The following is a 22,038-nucleotide window of genomic DNA, read 5'->3' on the forward strand; positions in this document are numbered from 1 at the left end:
AAGTCCGACCCCTTGGTCGAACCGGTCCACCTCCTCCACGCCAACCCTCAGTATGCCTATGTGGCATATCCTGACGGGCGAGAGGACACAGTCTCGATCCGAGACCTGGCGCCCGCAGGGGACGTAGCAACTCCTGTCGCTCCCATACCCCCTGTCACGAATCCCCTATCGCTTATTTGTTCCCCGGACGTGGCGCGGTCAGCACCGGGACCAGTGCATAACAGTTATACTCCCATGTACAGCTTGCCTGAGACTCGGAGATCGGCGCCACCACAGAAGGTACCGGGATCCCCTGCACCACCGCTTCACCAGGGTCAACCGGCCCGTGAGTCCTCGAGGGGACAGCCGGACGTTGTTTTGGAGAGAACGCCACCGCAAGCACCTGCTCCGGTGTCACAACCGGTGTTGAGGAGGTCACAGCGACGGTGCGGTCCTCCAGACCGTCTGGACTTGTAGATTTTTTTTTGTATATATGTAGTCTGTTTTCGCACCCCGCCGGCCTTTGTTTTCAAAGGAGGGGTGAATGTGGTGAACCATCGTTGGTCACCACTGTGGGGTTATTCTAATGTTGCTGTTGGGTTAGGGTGTTGACACTGTGGGGTTGTTATAATGTTGTTGTTGGGCTAGGGTGTTTACACTGTGGGATTGATATACCTGTGGTGGATGCTGTTATGGCACATCCCAGTCGGGCACGGCCTCCTGGGAGAGGTATAAGACCCTCTGCTCAGGCGGGACCCCTCCAGTCTGGAATGGTGTACTCGTGTTTAAATAGTTCCATTGTTTGTCAATAAAAGCCTTCAATCGCTGAAGCCTTGTACCTCGTGCTTGATTGTCGCGCATCACAGATCCAGTTTCGGGACGTCACCCCACTGCACCCATTGGGGCCACTTATGGTTCACATACAAACGGAGGACTTCCTCCCACTGGACATGACTGGCCATAATGATTTCCTTTTAGTGTTCGTCACGTGGGTATGGGAAATGGGTCCGGTTTTCAGTAAATTCCCTCCGGTAGATTTTACCCAAATCCCCTTGCCGATCCTAGTTCTACCTGCACGGTTTATCCACCCCGTGTTGCAGACACTGGGTTTATGGCCCAATTTACTGGTCGAATCTGTATTAGTCCTTCACGTGGGGCAACCTGCCCCCTTAATTCAGGCTCAGAAGGAGTGTTGGAGAATACTGGGCTGAAGGTTCGACTTTGGAGCAACGTAACACTTCTTATCGAAGGGCCATCTCGGGTGTCAAATGTTGTACCTGTAGTTCTCAGATATTTCCGACCAGTTTACTTACTCAAAGTTTTCCCCACTGCCCTTATTTGCAAGATGGACAAAGGACAAATACAAGTAAAGGTTCAATAAGTTTATTCATGACAATACTATTAACCCTTAAATTACCCACATAAAACAAGAGGATACCCCAGATTCAAGTATACGACCCGCAAAGATGGTTTGGTTAAACTGCAGGCTCGATTCTCTGAGTCCCTCTGCTCCGTCATCAGGAAGGTGAGTCTCAATGGCAGCTTCTTCCTTCCTGCTTTCTCTGGTCAGTCTTCCGGATGGTCAAGGTCGCCTCCCTCGCCGGGTCTTCGCTGCTGGTGTGTCTGAGATGTGTACCTTTATCCCCCTGCCTGCCTGCCTTTCCAGAAACTTCTCTGGTTTCCGGCCAATGATGTCCCGGGAGGGGGTCCCAATACCCAGTGGGGTTTCTTGATGTCTGCCTGACAGGACACCGGGGCCCACCCCCAGGTGTCCATCTCCATGGTGTTGCTTACGTGTAACCTGTTGCCAGACAAGGTAACTGCAGGAATTCTAGTCCCGTATGGTTCACATACAAACGGAGGACTTCCTCCCACTGGACATGACTGGCCATAATTATTTCCTTTTAGTGTTCGTCACGTGGGTATGGGTAAGGGGCCCGGTTTTCAGTAAATTCCCTCCTGTAGATTTTACCCAAATCCCCTTGCCTATCCTAGTTCTACCTACACGGTTTATCCACCCCGTGTTGCAGACACTGTCTGATCCGGCCTTCTAACAATAGGCCGGTGCATTTCAATGGGACGCGATGATCTCCTGCTGGGTCTCAGTAGAGTGCAATGATCCTTGATGGGTGATTGGTGGGCCAGGCCCAGACATGTTCCTGTGTCTTTGTATATTTGACTTTGGTCAAGTCTGGTCTGCCCCAGGGTTCACTGTGTTTGATTTTAATATGCCCAATTCTTTAATTTAGGAGATCCAATTTAATCAGCCTTAAAACTAGGCCCTGATTATCTTACCACAATGGGCAATAAATACTGGTCAGGACAGTAACACTCACAGCCGACACTCCCCAGTCTGTTCCTGGCTATCTCGGCATGAATCAAAAAACACACAGAAAATGTCTCCAATTTCAGTCCAGATTTATTTTCAGATTTCAGTTGTTGAAATAATGAGATTTAAAAGGTTCATAATTGATGGACAGACAGCTTCCTCTCTGCTCCATCTTACATTCTCCCACAACAACTGTGATGCCTTGTTCATCACAACATATCGACCAATCCCCAGCCCACCCCCGACCATGTGATCTCCAGGGAGAGGCGAAAAACCAGAGTTAAAAACCCAGGGCCAATATGGGAAAAAAATTCTGGGAAATTCCTCTCCGACCCCTTGTGGCGATCGAAACAAGTCCAGGAGATCACTCTGGTCCTGATCAGTTCATGCTTCCCAAGGCTTGTCCACTTCTGTTTTGCTGCCGCCGTCTGAACACACTTCCCCGGAGCCTGGTCTCCCAATATCTGCAGCCTAGCTCTGTACTTGCCGTCACTCCCTCTTCAAAGACAATTCCTTTCCTCCTTCCAGTTCTCTGCCACCACCTGAACATCCTGCCCTGGAACCTGGTCTCCAATATCTGCATTCTATTCTAACAGCCACAAGCCCAACATTCACTGATGAGTTGAAACTAACTGACAAGCTGTTGTTTCCACTTGTGTGTTGTTTCAGTTTGAACAAAAACTCTTCCCAGTTCTGAAGTGCTACTGGTGACAACACTTGAATTTGCTGGAAGCTGATGGCCATTCCTTGAGCTTGTACTGGGCCCTCCCTGGAGTGGTCTGGGACTTACAGAGCCAGAAATGATTGGACGGAACATCAGCTCCCAAATACTGATGGCCAGATAGGAGGCAGGAATGTGGATCTAATGAATGGGATGCATCGGCACAATTTGGGTGGGAAAATCTAAGGCATGGCCTCCCTTTTAAGACATTTTTCAGGATCTTATCTCTGGAGAGCGCCCAAGTGTAATACCCCTCCCTGCCCAGCTCCCATGGTACATTAAATATCATCACACCCAAAACTCAGTTTGTTGCAACCTAAAAACAACCCAGAATGAGGAAACAACAGACCAAACACTCCCCACAATTCCCAAGAAGCACCCAGGTGGTGGATGGAAAAAGCCAAGTCACTTGAGGAATGAAGAGGACCTTACAAGGGAGCAGTTTGCAAAGGATCAGCTTTCAAGGGCGCTGATCATCATTCAGACATTCTCGACACGGTGCTGGTGACTCACCAAGTAGGGCTGAGGATGAGGAGGCTGGAAGGAACCTGTCTGGGAACAGATGCTTAAGTGACCAGTGACAGACATGATAAAAGTGAGCATCACCCATGAGTGCCTCATTGCTGCTTTACCCTAATCTGATGGGCATTGCATCTGAACAGTCAGATCATCAGTCAGAAGCTGACATGATCCAAATCCACATCAGCTTACTGTTTGGTTCTGGTGCTGGCTCCCATGAATAACACTCACTTTCATCGATTAGTCCTGGGAGCTGGACTCTGTTCCCTTGCAGGGTCAACCCTTCTTACCCTGAGTCCCAGTTGGACAGTGTCCAGCCGTGTGTGGATGACACTGGAATGAAAACTGAAGATTCCCCCCTTACAGAAAGTAGGGTCTCTTTAATCACCAACTAACTTGACCTTCTCCGTGGACTCCAGAAATCAGCCGAGCATTATTCAAAACCAGAACGTAGGAGAAGCTCAGTTTGTGGTCAGCATTGGGAATGGGGGCAGTGGATTGGGAATGTGGGCAGTGGATTGGGAAAAGCGGGAGTGGATTGGAAACAGGGGACAGTGGATTGGGAATGGGGACAGTGGATTGGGAATGGGGGGATTGGATTGGGGATGGGTCAGTGGATTGGAAATGGGGAGAGTGGATTGGGGATGGGGGAGTGCATTGGGAATGCGGGGAGTGGATTGGGAATAGGGGAGTGGATTGGGAATGTGGGCAGTGGATTGGGAATGTGGGCAGTGGATTGGGAATGGGGACAGTGGATTGGGGATGGGGAAGTGGATTGGGGATGGGGCAGTGAATTGGGAATGGGGCAGTGGATTGGGAATGGGGGAGTGCATTGGGAATGGGGAGAGTGGATTGGGAATGGGGGGAGTGGATTGGGAATGCGGGCAGTGGATTGGGAATGCGGGCAGTGGATTGGGAATGGGGGGAGTGCATTGGGGATGGGGGATGGATTGGGAATGGGGGAGTGAATTGGGAATGGGTGAGTGTGTTGGGAATGGGGCAGTGCTTTGGGAATGGGGGGAGTTGATTGGGGATGGGGCAGTGGATTGGGGACGTGGGGAGTGGATTGGGAATGGGGGAGTGGATTGGGGATGGGGCAGTGGATTGGGGACGTGGGGAGTGAATTGGGAATGGGAGGAGTGGATTGGGAATGGGGCAGTGGATTGGGAATGGAGGAGTGGAAAAGGTCAATAGTCTAAGTTAGAAAGTGAGCAGTGTCCCACATTAATTGCCAATTGGGGAATGCCGGAAGGTTCTGCTGCAGCAGCTCCTCCACTTTCTCTCCGAGAAGTATCTGCCGTATCTGAAGAAACTCTGCGGTGAGTGGCCAAGCTAATTGGCAAACCAATCCCTGTGGATTTGGTGACATGGGAAATTGGGAAATGTGCCTAATGCTACCGGGATTGGGGGCAGTGGATTGGGAATGAGGGGAGTGTATTGGGAATGGGGGCAGTGGATTGGGAATGGGGGGAGTGGGTTGTGAATCGGGGAGTGGATTGGGAATGGGGGCAGTGGATTGGGAATGGGGGCAGTGGATTGGGAATGGGGGCAGTGGATTGGGAATGGGGGAGTGGGTTGGGAATGGGGGAGTGGATTGGGAATGGGGGAGTGGGTTGGGAATGGGGCAGTGGGTTAGGAATGGGGCAGTGGATTAGGGATGCGGCAGTGGATTGGGGATGGGGGGAGTGGAAAGGGTTTATCGTGGATTTGGTGGCATTGGAAATTGAAGAGCCAGGAGACTGGAACACCAACCCCTGGGGAACACTCTGACCCCCAAAAACACCAACTCCCCTTCAGATACAGAACTCTGAAAACACGCACCAAGCGAGGCAACAACAGCTTCTTACCAGCTGCCATCAGACTTTTGTACTGTGCTGTCACTCATGAAGCTGATCTTTCTCTTCACCCTATCTGTAACTGCACAGTACATTCTGCACCCTGTCCTTTCCTTCTCCCCTATGTACTCTATGAACGGTATGCTGTGTCTGTGTCACACGCAAGAAACAACACTTTTCACTGTATCCTAATACATGTGGCAATAATAAACCAAATCAATCAATTCAGATATTGTTAAAAAGAGAGAGAGCTGTGGAAATGTTCTTGGCAGAGTGATCGTCACCCAAAAGGTGCAACGGGAGAAACCTCAGCAAGAGTTGATCCTTCTGGAGATCTATCCCTCACCCAATGGGAAAAGACTAGGATCTCAGCTGCCAGAATGGCCACAAGGAGATGGTTCCTCTGAGAATCAAACCAAACCACTGGCACTGCCCACTGGGTACACTGGCACTACCGGCCTAGTACACTGACAGTGTCCACTGGATACACTGGCACTGCCACCAGCAATTGGCTGAGATTAACGGCGGGGGGGCGAACAATCTGCCAGGAAGGCCAGCAATCGAGTGCTGGGGTGGGGGGGGCGGCGGTGGGGGGGTGGGGGGGGAGGGGGGGAGTAGGTGGCACCTATGGGGAGGGGCTTCGATGCCGCTTCATAAGGGGAGGTGCCCTCAGGAATCTCGAAGACCCTTAGGAATTGGAGGGAGTGATTGGAGGTGATTCCACAGTGGTGAGGAGGCAGACACAGATCTAGAAAAAGTTCACAGAGACCTGTGACTGCTCTCACCAAAGTGGAAATCACCCCCAACAAAGGTCACCCAGAGTGGGCTCAAATCCCTCGAGGGTGGTGACCCCAAATGTGCTGGCACCAACTGGAGACCAATGTCCCAGGGCTGGGACGGTGTCACCACAGGGCACAATGGGTGTCTCTGGTGAGGGACAACCAACACTAGCTGATGCACTTGGGAATACCAGTCTGATACTGAGACCACGGCACGGACACCTTCGAGTTATCTGGTGCCAGCAGTAGGATTCTTCCTCAAGTTCTGGGCGGTCTCAGTGCCAGTTGGTTGGTGCTGGGGTTTCACCCAATGGTGTGGAGTGGGATGGCAGGTGCTGTTTGGCGATTGGCCTTAACCAGCTGATCCCAGTCGACATCATCGAGACAACAACTGGAGTGTTTCCACCTTGAGACCTTTCTCTTCAGCCCCAAGGTGGAGTCCCAGCAGATAGTGGTCAGGACTGACTGTACGGAACGGGTCCATGTCAGTGTAATTAGCCCTGAGCAATATCACACTGAGGATGGAGTTGGAGCAGGGTTAGTGCTTGATGCTGATGCAGGGACGTGAGGGCTGGAGGGAAGCTGGGGGCAGAGGCACATTTTAAAATGAACAATAAAAACAGGTGTGAAAATGAGTGTGGGAAGAGTTCACATCGTGATGATAAATCCACAGGGGAAGGGGGAGAAATAGGCCCAAAGTGAGAGAATTGGTTCCACACCATCTCCAGTCAGCGGAGCTGTGTTGGGATGAATCAGTGGGAGGATTGTTATTGGCCGTTGTATAAAAACAGCAAATGAAAAGGCGTGGAGAGTTGTGACGCTGAGAATTGGATGGGACACAGAGGGATGGGCTGAGGAGAATTTCCGTTCCACTGCTCTCTCTGTGTCGGATATCTGCTGACATTGAGGTGATTTTAGTTGGGATGTACTTTCCCTTTTGTCTGATCCATTTATCCTTTGTGCTGTTGTTGTGAAATTGAGTCTGTGGATGGTTTGGGGAAACATTTCCTCTTGCTCATCCTGACACCAGTCACGTCGGTTCTAACAGGAGAAGAAAAAAACAATGAAGGATCATTGCATTATAACGGGATAACTCCAGACTTTTTCCCGCTCCTCGGTACAATTAACTATTGTCATGGCCCATGGGATTTTCAGAAAAAACAATATTTTACATTGAAACGATGCTCCCTTTTTAGGATTCTCCGAGGGGGGGATTTCCACAAAAGCACCTGACTTCCAGGAAATGATCATGTGGCCAATTTGTCTGTGCGGAGTCTGCACGTTCTCCCCATGTCTGCGTGGGTTTTCTCCGGGGGCTCCGGATTCCTCCCACAGTCTGAAAGATGTGCTGGTTAGGGTGCATTGGCCATGCTAAATTCTCCCTCAGTGTGACCCGAACAGGTGCCGGAGTGTGGCGACGAGGGGATTTTCACAGCAACTTCATTGCAGTGTTAATGTACGTCTTCTTGTGACACGAATAAATAAACATTACTTTTACGAAACTATTTAAACCTGAATACAACAGCTGCAGAGAAAACACCAATACGCTCACCACTCACTCGCTTTGAGTTCAATAATCCCAAATCAATCAGGAAATATGAATTTTAATCCTGCAAGAGAGCCCCCATTGTTCTGGTTCAAGTCAGAAACTGCAAAGTGTTTTATGGAGCCGGCCTGGATCATACATTTTGCATCTTGAATTTGGCTGGGAGAAGCATGACATGTTTCACCACAGGGATGATTCAAATGACCCACCAGGGAGCTTTTATCAAATAAAGTTTACTTAAATTAAAGATGTACAGTAAGAATACTAACAATCACTGTTATCAATTCCAAACAAAAAAACTTCCTTTAGACAAAACCCTTCCACAGGTTTTACACAGCAATGATAATGTTCATGTGATACTGGAACTGAGTCCTTCGGATGATTGCTGCCGTTCTCCTGATACACTCAGAACAGTTTGAAGTCAGAATAACTTCCCAGAACACCAGGGTGGGACTCTCATCCAGCCGGCAACAACAGACTGTCTACTGCAGGAAAGCAAGAAGCTTTCAGCGAAACAGCAACATTTCCCCAAACCAGGGAGGGAGAGAGAGCGAGAGACACTGCTTTCAGTCTGATGTCCCTTCTACATAGAACATAGAACAGTACAGCACAGAACAGGCCCTTCGGCCCACAATGTTGTGCCGAGCTTTATCTGAAACCAAGATCAAGCTATCCCACTCCCTATCATCCTGGTGTGCTCCATGTGCCTATCCAATAACCGCTTAAATGTTCCTAAAGTGTCTGACTCCGCTATCACTGCAGGCAGTCCATTCCACACCCCAACCACTCTCTGCGTAAAGAACCTACCTCTGATATCCTTCCTATATCTCCCACCATGAACTCTATAGTTATGCCCCCTTGTAATAGCTCCATCCACCTGAGGAAATAGTCTTTGAACGTTCACTCTATCTATCCCCTTCATCATTTTATAAACCTCTATTAAGTCTCCCCTCAGCCTCCTCCACTCCAGAGAGAACAGCCCTAGCTCCCTCAACCTTTCCTCATAAGACCTACCCTCCAAACCAGGCAGCATCCTGGTAAATCTCCTCTGCGCTCTTTCCAGCACTTCCACATCCTTCTTATACTGTTCTATGTAAATGTGAGGTGATTCATTTTGGTCGGAATAATTTAAATGTGGATTACAGGGTCCAAGGTAGGGTTCTGAAGACTGTGGAGGAACAGAGAGATCTTGGGGTCCATATCCACAGATCTCTAAAGGTAGCCACTCAAGTGGATAGAGCTGTGAAGAAGGCCTATAGTGTGTTAGCTTTTATTAACAGGGGGTTGGAGTTTAAGAGCCGTGGGGTTATGCTGCAACTGTACAGGACCTTGGTGAGACCACATTTGGAATATTGTGTGCAGTTCTGGTCACCTCACTATAAGAAGGATGTGGAAGCCACTTGGGGACATCATTGGAGCCGCCGTGTGATTGGCTGCTGGCTGCTTTGTGATGTCACCTGGAGACAGGTTATCGCCCCTGGTTACGGTTAGTTATTGGTTTGAGTAAAAACAATTCCACTCATTCTGACTCCAGCCAGAGATGAGATCCAGACACGACAAGAAGGAGCCTCACACCCTGCCGAATGCACCAGGAAAAACATTCAACTGCTTTTCTGACCACAGTCTCTGAAGCCTCAGGACACCACAAGATGAATCCGTCCATTCTGGTGACAAACCAAGGAGCAGACGAATCTCTCCCTGAACCTCAACCCACACAGTAACTGACTGTTCATCGATTGAAGAAACGACCAGAAACCAACTTCATCCCTTCAAGGGGATCCCGACAACATCTTCTACCCCGGCTGTCAAAATCCCTTCACTGACCCTTCACTAAAGGAGATCTCTCATCAGGACTGCAACTTCGATCATCAGATTACATCAGAGAAGTGGTGTAGGAACATTTCCTTTTGTACTCCTGGAACCTTTCTAGAGTGAGTTAGTGAGTGAATGTGAGACTGTGAAGTAGCATCAGTTTTTTGGTTATTTAGCTTTTAGTTTAATAGGCCCCTAAACAGTAACCACACAGTAGGAACAAGGTATAAAGGAGTTTGTCAGAAAGAGATGGCGGCTATCATTCGGGATTTTAATCTCGATAAAGACAAAAATCAGACGGACAAAGGTAGCCCAGGTGAGGAATTGATAAATATTTTCAGGATAGTCTCTTAGAACAACATGTTTTGCCACCTACGAGAGAGCAGGCTATACTAGACCTGGGAAAGTACACAAATAAGGATTAATTAATGACCTCATAGTGGAGGCACCCTGAGATAACAGCCATCATAATGTGATGGAATTTAGCATTCATTTTGAAGGAGGATCTGAATCTAATATTCTAAACTGAAATAAGTTTAATATTTCACAATCCACAGAATAGATATATTCAAACAAGAATGAACAATTCCCAGGGGTGAGGACCACCCTGTGTGGTCAGTTAGTACAGATAAGGACACTATCAAAGTTAAAGATAAGACATATTTGAGTGACAGATCAGAAGATTTGGCAGAATATCAAAAATATTAAAGAATGGCTGAAAGATGAATGAGGAGGGGAAGTTTAGACTTCAGTAGAAAGCTCGCCACAAATCTGGAGACAGATGTTGAGAGTTTCCACAGATATTTTCAACAGAAATGACTTAAAGTGAGTGTTTGTCCACAGAAAGTGAGCCTGTAGAATGAATAATGGAAAATAAGGATCTGGCATGTGAATTGAACAGATACTTTGAATTGGTCTTTACAATAGAAGAAACAATTAACACCACCCACCCTGCCCTATGATGTTGAGAGACCTTGTTTCAATGATGTCAAAGTCCTCCAATGATTGGATATGACGCTAAGGGTGGTTGTTTTCCATGTGTTTCCATGTTTTCCTGTAAGCAGTTCTTTCCATGTGCGGGGGAGTGGGAGAGAGTGTGGGCGCGAGGGAGAGGGAGAGAGTATGGGTGCGGGGGAGTGGGAGAGAGTGTGGGCGCGAGGGAGTGGGAGAGAGTGTGGGCGTGAGGGAGAGGGAGAGAGTGGGCGTGAGGGAGTGGGAGAGAGTGTGGGGGCGAGGGAGTGGGAGAGAGTGTGGGCACGAGGGAGCGGGAGAGAGTGTGGGCGCGGGGGGTGGGAGAGAGTGTGGGGGCGAGGGAGTGGGAGAGAGTGTGGGAGAGAGTGTGGGCGCGAGGGAGTGGGAGAGAGTGTGGATGCGAGGGAGTGGGAGAGAGTGTGGGCGTGAGGGAGTGGGAGAGAGTGTGGGCGCGGGGGAGTGGGAGAGAGTGTGGAAATTTGTTCCAATGACTGCATCATGTTTAAAATTGTGTCCATATGTTGTTTCTGAGAGTTTTTGAAATTAAAGGTGAGGGGTTTTATTTATGTAATTTGATGTGTTATGCCCCTTTCAGAGACCGGGATAGGTGACCCAGGGAACAAGCTGGGGAAGCAGTATTAGAATGACTATGCAACTATTAAGACGTTAAGTAAACTGTTCCTTGTTTTAATTATACTGACCTGAATGGTTGTCTTTTTATTGTTTCTAATTAGATGCAAACATAACAGTTGGGCCTGGGACACTACCCTGAGGAACTCCTGCAGTGATGTCTTGAAGCTGCAAGGGAGGAGAACCAGGAGAGCAATAGTAGTGGGGGATGCAATAGTTAGAGGCACAGACAGGCAGTTCTGTGGGCGTGAATGAGACTCCAGGATGGTAGTCTGCCTCCCTGGTGCCGGGGTCCTGGATGTTTCTGAGCGGGTAGGAAGCATCCTAAAAGGGGCGGGTAACCAGACAGACGTCATTGTCCACATTGGTGCAAATGATATAGGCAGAAAGAGCAGGGAGGTCCTGCGAGAGCAATTCAGGGAGTTGGGTAGTCGGCTAAAAAGCAGGGCCTCTCGGGTAGCAATCTCTGGACTACTCCCAGTGCCACGTGCTAGTGAGGCTCGGAACAGGGGGATTGTACAGCTGAACACGTGGCTAAAGGACTGGTGCAGGAGGGAGGGTTTCAAATTCATGGATCACTGGGAAGTCTTCAAGAGAGGATGGCACCTGTACAAGAAGGACGGGTTACACCTAAACTGGAGGGGTACGAATATCCGAGCTGGGAGTTTTGCTCGTGTGATTCGGGTAGGTTTAAACAAATGTGGCAGAGGGGTGGGGATCAGAACAATTGGTCATAGAGGCTGGGCTCGAGCTTGGGGCCAAAGCAAGGCTATCTAAGAGGAAGAGCATTCTGGGGGAGGATGACATCAGTGGGCCTGGAGGTCTGGAGTGCATCTGCTTCAATGCGAGGAGCGTCACGGGCAGGACAGACAAACTTAGAGCCTTAATGCTTGCGCGGAACTTGGATGTGGCTGCAGTGACGAAGACTTGGTTAAAAGAAGGACAGGACTGGCAGCTGAATATTTCGGGGTATAAGTGTTTTAGGCGAGACAGAGGAGGGGCTAGGAGAGGTGGGGGAGTAGCAATGCTGGTTAGGGAGCATATTACAGCGGTACAGAGGGTGGACAATATGGAAGGGTCAGGTAACGAGTCACTGTGGGTGGAGCTCAGAAACAGGAAGGGCGCAGTCACTATGCTGGAGGTATACTACAGGCCCCCCAACAGCCCATGGGAAGTTGAGGAATGGATATGTAAGGAGATTCTGGACAGGTGCAGAAAAAATAGGGTTGTTGTTGTGGGAGACTTTAATTTTCCTTGTATAGACTGGAAATCGCTTAGGGCTGGGGGCCTGGACGGGGAAGAATTTATAAAATGTGTACAGGAAGGTTCTTTGGAACAATATGTTGACAGTCCAACTAGAGAGGGGGCTATACTGGACCTAGTGCTGTGCCCAGTCAGGTCATCAAAGTTGCAGGAGGGGAACATGTGGCAAATAGTGACCACAATTCTGTAAACTTCAGGATAGTAATGGAAAAAGATGAGTGTTGTCCTATGGGTAAGGTACTGAATTGGGGGAAGGTTAACTACAGCCGGATTAGGCAGGATTTGGTGGCTGTTGATTGGGAGAGGCTGTTCGAGGGTAAATCCACATCTGGCATGTGGGAGTCTTTTAAGGAGCAGTTGATAGGACTGCAGGACAGGCATGTGCCTGTAAAGAGGAAGGATAGGAAAGGTAGGATTCGGGAGCCGTGGATAACCAGGGAAATTGTGGGTCGAATCAAAAAGAAAAAAGAGGCATACATGAGGTCCAGGCAGCTAAAAACAGATGGAGCACTGGAGGAATAGAGAAAGTAGAAAAGAAGTCAAACAGGGACTTAGAAGGGCAAAAAGGGTCACGAAATGTCCTTTGGCAGACAGGATTAAGGAGAATCCTAAGGCATTTTATGTATACGTTAGGAACAAGAGGGTTGTCAGGGAAAGAATCGGACCTGTCAGGGACAAAGGAGGGGAATTATGCTCAGAACCGAAGGAAGTAGGTGAGATCCTAAATGAATAATTTGCATCAGTATTCACAAAGGAGAGGGACATGTTGACTGGGAGTGTCTCAGAGAGATGTGTTGACCCATTAGAAAAAATCTCAATTACAAGGGAGTGGGAGTGTGGGTGCGAGGGAGTGGGAGAAAGTGTGGGCACGAGGGAGTGGGAGAGAGTGTGGGCGTGAGGGAGTGGGAGTGTGGGTGCGAGGGAGTGGGAGAAAGTGTGGGCACGAGGGAGTGGGAGAGAGTGTGGGCGGGGGGAGTGGGAGTGTGGGTGCGAGGGAGTGGGAGATAGTGTGGGTGCGAGGGAGTGGGAGAGAGTGTGGGCGTGAGGGAGTGGGAGTGTGGGTGCGAGGGAGTGGGAGAAAGTGTGGGCACGAGGGAGTGGGAGAGAGTGTGGGCGGGGGGAGTGGGAGTGTGGGTGCGAGGGAGTGGGAGATAGTGTGGGTGCGAGGGAGTGGGAGAGAGTGTGGGCGTGAGGGAGTGGGAGTGTGGGTGCGACGGAGTGGGAGATAGTGTGGGTGCAAAGGAGTGGGAGAGATTGTGGGTGCGAGGGACTGGGAGAGAGTGTGGGCACGAGGGAGTGGGAGAGAGTGTGGGCGCGAGGGACTGGGAGAGAGTGTGGGCACGAGGGAGTGGGAGAGAGTGTGGGCATAAGGGAATGGGAGAGAGTGCGGGTGCGAGAGTGTGGGAGAGAGTCCGGCAGTGAGGGAGTGGGAGAGAGTGTGGGCACGAGGGAGTGGGAGAGAATGTGGGCGTGAGGGAGTGGGAGTGTGGGTGTGAGGGAGTGGGAGTGAGTGTGGGCGCGAGGGAGTTGGAGAGAGTGTGGGTGCAAGGGAGAGGGTGTGTGGGTGTGAGGGAGTGGGAGAGAGTGTGGGCGTGAGGGAGAGGGAGAGAGTGTGGGTGCGGGGGAGTGGGAGAGAGTGTGGGCGCGAGGGAGAGGGAGAGAGTGTGGGTGCGGGGGAGTGGGAGAGAGTGTGGGCGCGAGGGAGAGGGAGAGAGTGTGGGTGCGGGGGAGTGGGAGAGAGTGTGGGCGCGAGGGAAAGGGAGAGAGTGTGGGTGCGGGGGAGTGGGAGAGAGTGTGGGTGCAGGGGAGTGGGAGAGAGTGTGGGTGCGGGGGAGTGGGAGAGAGTGGGCGTGAGGGAGTGGGAGAGAGTGTGGGAGCGAGGGAGTGGGAGAGAGTGTGGGCACGAGGGAGTGGGAGATAGTGTGGGAGCGAGGGAGTGGGAGAGAGTGTGGGCGCGGGGGAGTGGGAGAGAGCATGGGCGTGAGGGAGTGGGTGAGAGTGTGGGCGCAAGGGAGAGAGTGTGGGCGCGAGGGAGTGGGAGAGATTGTGGGCACGAGGGAGTGGGAGAGAGTGTGGGGGCGAGGGAGTGGGAGAGAGTGTGGGAGCGAGGGAGTGGGTGAGAGTGTGGGCGCGAGGGAGTGGGAGAGAGTGTGGGAGCGAGGGAGTGGGTGAGACTGTGGGCGTGAGGGAGTGGGAGAGATTGTGGGCACGAGGGAGTGGGAGAGAGTGTGGGCACGAGGGAGTGGGAGAGAGTGTGGGCGCAGGGAGTGTGAGAGAGTGTGGGCGCGGGGGAGTGGGAGAGAGTGTGGGCGCGGGGGAGTGGGAGAGAGTATGGGCGTGAGGGAGTGGGTGAGAGGGGGGGCGCGGGGGAGTGGGAGAGAGTGTGGGCGCGGGGGAGTGGGAGAGAGTGTGGGCGCGGGGGAGTGGGAGAGAGTGTGGGCGCGGGGGAGTGGGAGAGAGTGTGGGCGCGGGGGAGTGGGAGAGAGTGTGGGAGCGAGGGAGTGGGTGAGAGTGTGGGCGCGGGGGAGTGGGAGAGAGTGTGGGAGCGAGAGAGTGGGTGAGAGTGTGGGCGCGGGGGAGTGGGAGAGAGTGTGGGCGCGGGGGAGTGGGAGAGAGTGTGGGCGCGGGGGAGTGGGAGAGAGTGTGGGCGTGAGGGAGTGGAAGAGAGTGTGGGGGCGAGGGAGAGGGAGAGAGTGTGGGAGCGAGGGAGTGTGAGAGAGTGTGGGCGCGGGGGAGTGGGAGAGAGTGTGGGCGCGGGGGAGTGGGAGAGAGTGTGGGCGTGAGGGAGTGGAAGAGAGTGTGGGGGCGAGGGAGTGGGAGAGAGTGTGGGAGCGAGGGAGTGGGAGAGAGTGTGGGCGTGAGGGAGTGGGAGAGAGTGTGGGAGCGAGGGAGTGGGAGAGAGTGTGGGCGTGAGGGAGTGGGAGAGAGTGTGGGAGCGAGGGAGTGGGAGAGAGTGTGGGCGTGAGGGAGTGGGAGAGAGTGTGGGAGCGAGGGAGTGGGAGAGAGTGTGGGCGTGAGGGAGTGGGAGAGAGCGTGGACGCGGGGGAGTGGGAGAGAGTGTGGGCGCGGGGGAGTGGGAGAGAGTGTGGGCGTGAGGGAGTGGAAGAGAGTGTGGGCGCGGGGGAGAGGGAGAGAGTGTGGGCGTGAGGGAGAGGGAGAGAGTGTGGGCGTGAGGGAGTGGGAGAGAGTGTGGGCGTGAGGGAGAGGGAGAGAGTGTGGGCGTGAGGGAGTGGGAGACAGTGTGGGCGTGAGGGAGAGGGAGAGAGTGTGGGCGTAAGGGAGTGGGAGAGAGCGTGGGCGTGAGGGAGTGGGTGAGAGTGTGGGCGTGAGGGAGTGGGAGAGATTGCGGGCACGAGGGAGTGGGAGAGAGTGTGGGCACGAGGGAGTGGGAGATAGTGTGGGCGTGAGGTAGTGGGAGAGAGTGTGGGCGCGAGGGAGAGGGAGAGAGTGTGGGCGTGAGGGAGAGGGAGAGAGTGTGGGCGTGAGGGAGTGGGAGAGAGTGTGGGCGTGAGGGAGTGGGAGAGAGTGTGGGCGCGGGGGAGAGGGAGAGAGTGTGGGCGTGAGGGAGTGGGAGAGAGTGTGGGCGGGAGGGAGTGGGAGAGAGTGGGCGTGAGGGAGAGGGAGGGAGTGTGGGGGCGAGGGAGTGGGAGAGAGTGTGGGCACGAGGGAGTGGGAGAGAGTGTGGGAGAGAGTGTGGGGGCGAGGGAGTGGGAGAGAGTGTGGGCGTGAGGGAGTGGAAGAGAGTGTGGGGCGAGGGAGTGGGAGAGAGTGTGGATGCGAGGGAGAGGGAGAGAGTGTGGGCACGAGGGAGTGGGAGAGAGTGTGGGAGAGAGTGTGGGCGCGAGGGAGTGGGAGAGAGTGTGGGCGTGAGGGAGTGGAAGAGAGTGTGGGGCGAGGGAGTGGGAGAGAGTGTGGGAGCGAAGGAGTGTGAGAGAGTGTGGGGGCGAGGGAGTGGGAGAGAGTGTGGGAGCGAGGGAGTGGGAGAGAGTGTGGGCGTGAGGGAGTGGGAGAGAGTGTGGGAGCGAGGGAGTGGGAGAGAGTGTGGGCGTGAGGGAGTGGGAGAGAGTGTGGGAGCGAGGGAGTGGGAGAGAGTGTGGGCGTGAGGGAGTGGGAGAGAGTGTGGGCGAGAGGGACTGGGAGAGAGTGTGGGCACGAGGGAGTGGGAGAGAGTGTGGGCATGAGGGAATGGGAGAGAGTGCGGGTGCGAGAGTGTGGGAGTGTGGGTGTGAGGGAGTGGGAGTGAGTGTGGGCGCGAGGGAGTTGGAGAGAGTGTGGGTGCAAGGGAGAGGGTGTGTGGGTGTGAGGGAGTGGGAGAGAGTGTGGGCGTGAGGGAGAGGGAGAGAGTGTGGGTGCGGGGGAGTGGGAGAGAGTGTGGGCGCGGGGGAGTGGGAGAGCGTGTGGGCGCGGGGGATTGGGAGAGAGTGTGGGCGTGAGGGAGTGGAAGAGAGTGTGGGCGCGGGGGAGAGGGAGAGAGTGTGGGCGTGAGGGAGAGGGAGAGAGTGTGGGCGTGAGGGAGTGGGAGAGAGTGTGGGCGTGAGGGAGAGGGAGAGAGTGTGGGCGTGAGGGAGTGGGAGAGAGTGTGGGGGCGAGGGAGTGGGAGAGAGTGTGGGAGCGAGGGAGTGGGAGAGAGTGTGGGCGTGAGGGAGTGGGAGAGAGTGTGGGAGCGAGGGAGTGGGAGAGAGTGTGGGCGTGAGGGAGTGGGAGAGAGTGTGGGAGCGAGGGAGTGGGAGAGAGTGTGGGCGTGAGGGAGTGGGAGAGAGTGTGGGAGCGAGGGAGTGGGAGAGAGTGTGGGCGTGTGGGAGTGGGAGAGAGTGTGGGCGTGAGGGAGTGGGAGAGAGTGTGGGCGTGAGGGATAGGGAGAGAGTGTGGGCGTAAGGGAGTGGGAGAGAGCGTGGGCATGAGGGAGTGGGTGAGAGTGTGGGCGTGAGGGAGTGGGAGAGATTGTGGGCACGAGGGAGTGGGAGAGAGTGTGGGCACGAGGGAGTGGGAGAGAGTGTGGGCGTGAGGGAGTGGGAGAGATTGTGGGCACGAGGGAGTGGGAGAGAGTGTGGGCACGAGGGAGTGGGAGAGAGTGTGGGAGCGAGGGAATGGGAGATAGTGTGGGCGTGAGGTAGTGGGAGAGAGTGTGGGCGCGAGGGAGTGGGAGAGAGTGTGCGCGCGGGGGAGAGGGAGAGAGTGTGGGCGTGAGGGAGAGGGAGAGAGTGTGGGCGTGAGGGAGTGGGAGAGAGTGTGGGCGTGAGGGAGAGGGAGAGAGTGTGGGCGTGAGGGAGTGGGAGAGAGTGTGGGCGTGAGGGAGAGGGAGAGAGTGTGGGTTCGGGGGGTGGGAGAGAGTGTGGGCGCGAGGGAGTGGGAGAGAGTGTGGGCGTGAGGGAGAGCGAGAGAGTGTGGGCGCGAGGGAGTGGGAGAGAGTGTGGGCGTGAGGGAGAGGGAGAGAGTGTGGGCGCGAGGGAGTGGGAGCGAGTGTGGGCGTGAGGGAGAGGGAGAGAGTGTGGGCGTGAGGGAGAGGGAGAGAGTGTGGGCGCGGCGGGTGGGAGAGAGTGTGGGCGTAAGGGAGTGGGAGAGAGTGAGGGTGAGGGAGTGGGAGAGAGTGTGGGCGCAGGGGGTGGGAGAGAGTGTGGGCGTAAGGGAGTGGGAGAGAGTGTGGGCGTGAGGGAGTGGGAGAGAGTGTGGGCGTGAGGGAGTGGGAGAGAGTGTGGGCGTGAGGGAGTGGGAGAGAGTGTGGGCGTGAGGGAGTGGGAGAGAGTGTGGGCGTGAGGGAGTGGGAGAGAGTGTGAGCGCGGGGGTGGGAGAGAGTGTGGGCGTAAGGGAGTGGGACAGAGTGTGGGCGGGGAGGGAGAGGGAGAGAGTGTGGGCGCGAGGGGAGTGGGAGCGAGTGGGCGTGAGGGAGAGGGAGAGAGTGTGGGGCGTGGGGGGGAGAAGAGAAGTGTGGGCGCGGGGGTGGGAGAGAGTGTGGGCGTAAGGAGTGGGAGAGAGTGTGGGCGTGTGGGAGTGGAAGAGAGTGAGGGTGAGGTAGTGGGAGAGAGTGTGGGCGCGGGGGAGAGGGAGAGAGTGTGGGCGCGGGTGGTGGGAGAGAGTGTGGGCGCGGGGGGTGGGTGAGAGTGTGGGCATAAGGGAGTGGAAGAGAGTGGGCGTGAGGGAGTGGGAGAGAGTGTGGGCGCGGGGGGTGGGAGAGAATGTGGGCGTGAGGGAGTGGGAGAGAGTGTGGGCGTGAGGGAGTGGAGAGAGTGTGGGCGCGGAGGGTGGGAGAGAGTGTGGGCGTGAGGGAGTGGGAGGGAGTGTGGGCGTGAGGGAGTGGGAGAGAGTGTGGGCGCGGAGGGTGGGCGAGAGTGTGGGCGTGAGGGAGTGGGAGAGAGTGTGGGCGCGGAGGGTGGGAGAGAGTGTGGGCGTGAGGGAGAGGGAGAGAGTGTGGGCGTGAGGGAGTGGGAGAGAGTGTGGGCGCGGGGGGTGGGAGAGAGTGTGGGCGTAAGGGAGTGGGAGAGAGTGTGGGCGCGGGGGGTGGGAGAGATGTGTGGGCGTGAGGGAGTGGGAGAGAGTGTGGGCGCAGGGGGTGGGAGAGAGTGTGGGCGTGAGGGGGTGGGAGAGAGTGTGGGCGCAGGGGGTGGGAGATAGTGTGGGCGCGGTGGGTGGGAGAGAGTGTGGGCGCGGGAGAGAGTGTGGGCGTGAGGGAGTGGGAGAGAGTGTGGGCGTGAGGGAGTGGGAGAGAGTGTGGGCGTGAGGGAGTGGGAGAGAGTGTGGGCGCGGGGGTTGGGAGAGAGTGTGGGTGCGAGGGAGAGGGAGAGAGTGTGGGCGTGAGGGAGAGGGAGAGAGTGTGGGCGTGAGGGAGAGGGAGAGTGTGTGGGCGCGGGGAGTGGGAGAGAGTGTGGGCGTGAGGGAGTGGGAGAGAGTGTGGGCGTGAGGGAGTGGGAGAAAGTGTGGGCGTGAGGGAGAGGGAGAGAGTGTGGGCGGGGTGGTAGTGGGAGAGAGTGTGGGCGTGAGGGAGAGGGAGAGAGTGTGGGCGTGAGGGAGTGGGAGAGAGTGTGGGCGTGAGGGAGTGGGAGAGAGTGTTGGCGTGAGGGAGAGGGAGAGAGTGTGGGCGTGAGGGAGAGGGAGAGAGTGTGGGCGCGGGGTGTGGGAGAGAGTGTGGGCGCGAAGGAGAGGGAGAGAGTGTGGGCGTGAGGGAGAGGGAGAGAGTGTGGGCACGGGGGAGAGGGAGAGAGTGTGGGCGTGAGGGACTGGGAGAGAGTGTGGGCGTGAGGGAGTGGGAGAGAGTGTGGGCGTGAGGGAGAGGGAGAGAGTGTGGGCGTAAGGGAGTGGAAGAGAGTGTGGGCGCGGGGGGTGGGAGAGAGTGTGGGCGCGGGGGGTGGGAGAGAGTGTGGGCGCGGGGGGTGGGAGAGAGTGTGGGCGCGGGGGGTGGGAGCGAGAAGTATGTTTGCGTGTGTATCTCTTTGTATGTGGAAATGTAAGAGTGTGTTTGTGTGTGTTTACATGTGAGGAAGTTGGATGTGTTTGTGAGTGAGTGATAATGTTTTGGATAACTCTCACTCTGAGGGTTCACATCCACCCTCATCGCCACACACCAACACACACTCACACCCGCTGATATTGGCAGTGAGACGGACAGACACACACGCTCTCCCGAATGGTCATCATTATTTATTCCTCATGTTTTCACATTATCAATTTATTGCTTCAAAATTGTTTGTTCATTGCCCAGCAAGATGTTTCTTTTTATATCTGAGCTTTATTTTTGAACTCATGTTTAACGTTGTGCCAATCTTTTTCTTTCCAATATCTGTTCATCGGCCCTTTGAGTGAGAAAATACCTGAAGCTGACTCGACACAAGAAGGTTGGAGAAGCCGGTAACCACTGGAGCAGAGGAGGAGATTGCAGCTCTCACCTTCTTTTCTCAGACGGGCTGGAACAGAGATAATGAAGGCACAGAAACATACGCTGACCATCCAGTGGAGGAGCTTCTCCATCTTGGTTGGCTCTTTGCTGACAGAGTTTATGAGAAGGAAGTTGTTGCAGAAACAAGTGATCCGCTGGAAGAGGAACTCCTGGTTCTTTGTCTCTCCTGTCAATGCAGACGCAATCACTCCTTTGAGGGACTCAGAGGACTGGAGAATTGTAAATGTTTCAGCCTTGCTCAAAAAAAAGATTTTAAGGATCATCCATGCAAGCACTGGCTCGTAAATTTAATATTTGCTTTATTATTGTCACATGTATTGGCATGCAGCGCAACGTATTGTTTCTTGCGCGCTATACTGTTCATAGAGTACAGAGGGGAGAACATAAGAACTCGGATCAGGAGCAGGCCATCCAGTCTGCTCCGCCATTCAGTAAGATCGTGGCTGACCTTTATGTAGATCAGCTCTACTTACCCGCCCACTCTCCATAACACCTAATTCCTTTCCTGTTGAAAAATCTATCTTTACCTTAAAAACATTCAACTAGTTAACTTCAACTGCTCCATTGGGCAGGAAATTCCACAGATTCACAACCCTTTGTGTGAAGAAGTTCCTCCTCAACTCAGTCCTAAATCTGCTTCCCCTTATTCTGAGGCCATTCCTCCGAATTCTAGTTTACCCGCCTGTGGAAACAACCTCCCATCTCCTTCTTATCTATTTCCTTCATAATTTTACATCTTTCCCTAAGATCCCCCCCGCCACATTCTTCTCAATTCCAATGAGTATCGTCCCAGTCTACTCAGTCTCTCCTCATAAGCCAACCCCCTTAACCCTGGAATCAATCTCGTGAATCTCTCGTGCACCCCCTCCAGTGCCAGTGTACCCTTTCTCAAGTAAGGAGAACAAAACTGTACACAGTACTCCAGGTGTGGCCTCACCAACACCATATACAGCTGCAACATAACTTCCTGGTTTTTAAACTCCATCCCTCTATCAATGAAGGACAAAATTCCATTTGCCTTCTAAATTACCTGCTGCACCTGCAAATCAACCTTTTGCGATTCATGCTCAAGGACACCCAGGTCCCTCTGCACATCAGCATGCTGCATTTGTTCACCATTTAAATCATCGTCCATTTTGCTGTTATTCCCACCAAAATGGATGACCTCACGTTTACCATCATTGTACTCCATCTGCCAGACCCTTGCCCACTCAAACTATCTATGTCCCTCTTCAGGTTCCAGTGTCCTCTGCACACTTTGCTCTGCCATTCACCTTAGTGTCATCTGCGAACTTTGACACACTAATCTTGGTCTCCAATTCCAAATCACAGGAAGGAAATAATGGCCACACCTGGAGTACTAAGCCTGAACCGACCATGCTGCCCGACTTAACTAAAACCCCCTACCCTTCCAGGGACCATATCCCTCGAGTCCCATCCTATTCATGTATTTGTTAAGACGCCCCTTAAAAGTCACAACCGTGTCCGCTTCCACTACCTTCCCCGGCAGCGAGTTCCAGGCACCCACCACCAGCTGTGTAAATAATCTGCCTCGTACATCTTCTTTAAACCTCATACCTTAAAGCTGTGCCCTCTAGTAATTGAATCTTCCACCCTGGGAAAAAGCTTCTGACTATCCACTCTGTCCATGCCCTTCATAATCTTGTAGACTTCTATCAGGTCGCCCCTCAACCTTCACCGTTCCAGTGAGAACAAACCAAGTTTCTCCAACCTCCCCTCATAGCTAATGCCCTCCATACCAGAC

Source organism: Mustelus asterias, chromosome 17 (assembly GCF_964213995.1).
Source record: "Mustelus asterias chromosome 17, sMusAst1.hap1.1, whole genome shotgun sequence".
Taxonomy (NCBI): domain Eukaryota; kingdom Metazoa; phylum Chordata; class Chondrichthyes; order Carcharhiniformes; family Triakidae; genus Mustelus; species Mustelus asterias.